This window comes from Corvus brachyrhynchos, unplaced genomic scaffold (genome assembly GCF_000691975.1).
Source record: "Corvus brachyrhynchos isolate BGI_N302 unplaced genomic scaffold, ASM69197v1 scaffold203, whole genome shotgun sequence".
NCBI lineage: Eukaryota > Metazoa > Chordata > Aves > Passeriformes > Corvidae > Corvus > Corvus brachyrhynchos.
Window position 1 is genome coordinate 1826304 of NW_008237408.1, and position 4936 is coordinate 1831239.

Genomic DNA, 4936 nt, shown 5'->3' on the forward strand with positions numbered 1-4936 from the left:
ATGCCGTGGCGCGGAAGAGCTGCGGGAAGGGCGATCCCGTTGGTGAGGAATGGGGTGGAGCCACGGGTGGGTGGAGCGGGGAAATGGGATAAAAAGTGGGGTTTTAGGGTTTGAGGGAGACAACGGGAATTTCCACCTGGATCCATCCATAGTTTTTCCAGCTTTCCCCAGCAGCTGGAAATTTGGGATCGCCGTGGATTTAGGGATGGGAGCGGCATCGCTGCCCCGCGTGGTGGCGGGGGGTGAGGAGGAGCCATCCCAAGGGAATTCCCAGGTTCTTCAGGACAGCGGTCAGCGATTAAAAAATTGATTGGGGGAAGCCTCGGACTGGTGGGAGGGGAATTTTTTGGGATTGGGCCGAGGTGGGATCCGAGGTCCCCAAGCTCCCTGTGGGAATTGTAGGAATTGCATCCGTTTGGTGTTCCCGGGATGCAATTTTTAATCCGTTTTTTCCCCGTTTTTCCCTTCCTGGGACCCCCCTTCAGCTCCATCTCCTCTTCCCTTGCCTTTTCCAGTTCCTTTTCCACCTCCACATCCATGAAAAAATAAAATTCTATCAAATTATCCGGGGTTTTTTCTCATCCGAAGGCGCGTTGGAGTGGAGGGGAGGGCTCCAGGCCAATCCAGCGCCTTTTCACCCCTCCCTGGAGCTTCCAGGATTTTTTGGGATACTGGAATTCTCCTGGAGAAGCCGGCTTGGAGGGGTGGGATTTTCCCTGGGTAAAACGCGGCTGGATGGGAATAATCGGGAATGGGGACGGTCACCAGTGGGATCAGAGCTGCTCCCACTTGGGATTTCTAGGGAAGATTTGGGATCAAGGAACCCTCAGTGAGGGTGGAGGTGACTCCGAGGTGGGTGGGATGCGGGAATGCCGGAGGGATCGGGATCAGGATCAGGATCATTGGGAAGGGCTGGATCCATGGGATGAGGTGGGTGGGATGAGGGAATGCCGGAGGGATCGGGATCGGGATTGGGAAGGGCTGGATCCGTGGGATGAGGTGGGTGGGATGCGGGAATGCCGGAGGGATCGGGATTGGGAAGGGCTGGATCCGTGGGATGAGGTGGGTGGGATGTGGGAATGCCGGAGGGATCGGGATCATTGGGAAGGGCTGGATCCATGGGATGAGGTGGGTGGGATGTGGGAATGCCGGAGGGATCGGGATCATCGGGAAGGGCTGGATCCATGGGATGAGGGCGATGGTGTGAAGGTCCCCAAGGCCGAGTGCCGGCTCCTGGATTTGTGTCACCATGGAATGCTCCAGGATGGAAAACTGGGAAAGGTTTGGAGCTGGGAAAGAGGCTCAGCCTGGAGAAAAGGAGGTTCCAGAGGGAATTTTCCCCCTCTGGAATTCCCTGAGCAGCCAGGTGGGATCGGGATCTCTCGCAGGGAACAGGGATGGGATGAGTGGGTTGCACCAGGGGAAGTTCCGCTTGGATTTGGGAATAATTCCTGCCTGGAAAGGATTTTCCAGCCACCCAGGGATGTTGGGAATCCTCACCCCTGGAGGAATCCCAGGAATTCCTGGACGCGGCACTCAGAGCCCGGAGCCGGTGGCAAAGTCGGGATCAGCGACGTGCGACTCGCCCATCCTGGAGTTCTTTCCCATCCCAAATAATTCCGGGATCCCAGGTTAAAAACTTGCTGGATTTGGGGTGGGTTTTTTTGGGAAAACAAGCGCGGGAAGGAGGCGGCGCTGGGAGGGGGGAGCGGCGGTGCCAGCGGCGGGCGGACACTGCGACCTAGCGGGGACAGGAGAGGGGACAGCGGAATCCCGGGAATGCGCTGGGGGGAAAGGGGGGAAAGGGGGGGAAAGGAGGGGAAAAGGCGTATTTGGGCAGCTTTTCCACCGAAACCAATTGCTGGGAAGGAGAAAAATGAAGGGGAAAGAAGGGAAAAGCAGGAATTCAGGCTTTGTTTCCAAATGTGGGGTATCAGGATGCAGATGGGAAAAGGCCGGGGATGGTGGAGCAATTGTGGAGATCTGGATCCTGCTGAGGGTTTTGAACCTCTCAAACCCGGCTGGGGTGTGTTTGGGCAGCTTTTGCACCGAAACCAATTGAGAAAAGGAGGGAGAAAAGGAGGGGGAAAGGAGGGGGAAAGGAGGGGAAAGGAGGGCGTAGCCGAAGAAGAAGGAGGAAAGGAGGGAAACTGGAGGGGAAAGGGAGGGAAGAGGAGAGAAAAAGGGACAAAAAGAGAAAAGGAGGAAAAAGGAGGGGGAAAGGAGGGGGAAGAGGAGGGGAAAAGGAGGAGAAGAGGGAGGGAAAAGAGAGGGGAAAGGGGGGAAAAGGGGGAAAAAGGGGGGAAATGGGGGAAAAGGGGGGAGAGAAAAGGAGGGGAAAAGGAGGGGAAAAAGGAGGGGAAAAGGAGCGGAAACGGGGGGGAAAGAGGGAGAAAAGGAGGGGGAAAGGAGGGGAAAAGGAGAGAAAAAGGGACAAAAAGGGAAAAGGAGGGGAAAAGGAGGGGAGAAGGAGGGGAAAAGGAGGAAAGAAGGAGGAAAGGAGGGAAACTGGAGGGGGAAGGGAGGGGAAAAGGGGGAAAAAGGAGGGGAAAACGGGAAAAAAGGGGCAAAAAGGGAGAAAAAGGAGGGAAAAGGAAGGGGAAAGGGGGGGAAAAGGGGGAAGAAAGGGGAAGAAGGGAGGGAAAAAGGGAGGGGAAAAGAAGGGGAAAGGAGGGAGAGGGAAAAAAGGAGGAAAAGCAGGAAAAAGGAAGAAAAAGGAGGGAAAAGGAGAAAAAGGAGGGGGGAAAAGGAGGAAAAAGGGGGGGAAAAAGCAGGAAAAGCAGGAAAAAGGAGGAAATGGGGAAAAAGGAGGAAAAAAGGAGGAAAAAGGGGGAAAAGGTGGGAAAAAGGGGGAAAAGGGGGAAAAGCAGGAAAAAGGAGGAAAAAAGGGGGGGAAAGCAGGAAAAAGGAGGGAAAAAAGGAGGGAAAAAGGAGGAAAAAAGGAGGAAAAGAGGGAAAAAAGCAGGAAAAAGGGGGAAAAAGCAGGAAAAGCAGGGAAAGGCTCCGGCCCATCCGGCAAAGCACCCCTGGGATGAGGGCGGGCGGCGGCGGAAGCGTCCCCGGCACTCCCGGACCAGGAACCCCGAAGGAATCCCGGAGCCACAAAGGGATCCCCAACTTTTCCTTGGATTTCTCCGGAAAATCCCGTTCCAGAGGCGGCTGCAAAAACGGCGTTTTCACCTTTCTTGGGGCTTTTTCCCCCCGTTTTCCCCCTTTTTTTTTGGAGGTTTGGGAATAATCAAAAAAATTCTGGGAAGAGCGAGAAGGAAAAGGCGGGAGATGGCGGGAAAATTCTCCGGGATCCCAAAAATGTCCCCAAATCCCCGCCTGGAGAGGGGGAGAGGCCGGGAAGGGAGGAAGTGGGGGCAAGGATAGAGCCGGGGATCCAGGGAAAAGAGGAAAGCCTGGGATTAAAGCTGGGATTAAAGTTGGGATTAAAGCCTGGGATTAAAGGCTGGGAGCAAACTCTGGGTTTAAAATCCGGGATTAAAGGCTGGGATTGAAGTCTGGGATTAAAGCCTGGGATAGAAGTCTGGGATTAAAATCTGGAAGAAAAATCTGGGATTAAGGTCTGGGATTAAAGTCTAAAATCAAAGTCAGGGATTAAAATCTGGGGTCAAAGTCTGGGTTTAAAATCCGGGATTAAAGTCTGGGATCAAAGTCTGGGAGTAAAACCTGGGAGTAAAGCCTGGGATTAAAGCCTGGGGTCGAAGTCTGGGATTAAACTCCAGGAGCAAAATCTGGGAGCAAAGTCTAGGGTTAAAATCTGGGATCAAAGGCTGGGTTTAAAATCCAGGATCAAAGTCTGGGATTAAAGCCTGGGATTAAAATCCAGGAGCAAAGTCTGGGATTAAAGTCTGGGGCCAAAGTCTGAGAGCAAAATCTGGGATTAAAGCCCAGGATTAAAGTCTTGGATCAAAGTCTGGGATTAAAATCTGGGGTCAAAGTCTGGGATTAAACTCTGGGATTAAATCTGGGGGCAAAATCTGGGATTAAAGTCTGGGGTCAAAGTCAGGGATTAAATCGGGGATTAAAGTCTGGGATCACAGTCTGGCATTAAAGTCTGGGAGCAAAGACTGGGATTAAATCTGGGATTAAAGTCTGGGATTAAAGCCTGGGAGCAAAGTCTGGGATCAAAACCTGGGATTAAAGGCTGGGATTAAAGGCTGGGATTAAAGGCTGGGATATCAGGGAATCCCCAGCAGGCAGGGAAGGGCTCTGTGCTGCTGGAGGAGGAAAAGGAGGGGAAAAAAGGGGGAAAATGGGGAAAAGGGGGAAAATGGGGGAAAAAGGGGGAAAATGGGGGAAAATTGGGGGAAAAATGGGGAAAATGGGGAAAAAGCGGTGGGGAAAGGGGAGAGGTTTTGGGGAAAAAAGGGGGGAAAATGGGGAAAAAAGCGGGAATTTTGGGGAAAAAAGGGAGAATTTGGGGGGGAAAAAGGGGGGAAATGGGGGGAAAAGGGAAAATGGGGAAAAATGGGGGAAAAGGTGGGGGAAGGAAAAAATGGGGGGGAAGGGAGGGAGAAGGAGAAGGAGCAGGAAAAAAGGAGGAGGAAAAAAAGGAGGAGAAAAAGGGGAGGAAAAAACCAGGAGAGAAAAAAATGGGAAAAGGGGAGGAAAAGGAGGAGGAAAAAAAGAGGAAAGAAAAAAAGGGGGGGAAAGGAAGAAAAAGGGAGGAGGAGGAAAAAAGGGAGGAGAAAAGGAGAAAAAAGGAGAGGGGAAAAGGAGGGAAAAGGGGGGAAAAGGAGAGGGAAAAGGGGGGAAAAAGGGGAAAAATGGGAGGAAAAGGGGGGAAAATGGGCAAAAAAGGAGTAAAAACAGAGGGAAAGGGGGAAAATGGGGGAAAGGGGGGAAAATGGGGAAAAATGGGAAATTTTGGGTGAAAAGGGGGGGAAATGAGTGAAAAGGGGAGAGGTAAGGGGGAAATCAGAGGGGA

The 4936-nt window shown here is 52.6% G+C and overlaps 1 long non-coding RNA gene across 1 annotated transcript in view; it reads right to left on the reverse strand.

The window, feature by feature from the left end:
• Positions 1-1821, reverse strand: part of LOC108445878 — a 2062-nt gene extending 241 nt beyond the window's left edge. The window contains exon 1 of the long non-coding RNA XR_001860906.1: positions 1501-1821. This is a non-coding gene — a long non-coding RNA (uncharacterized LOC108445878). The remainder of the gene's footprint in view (positions 1-1500) is intronic.
• Between the last annotated feature and the right edge of the window lie 3115 nt (positions 1822-4936).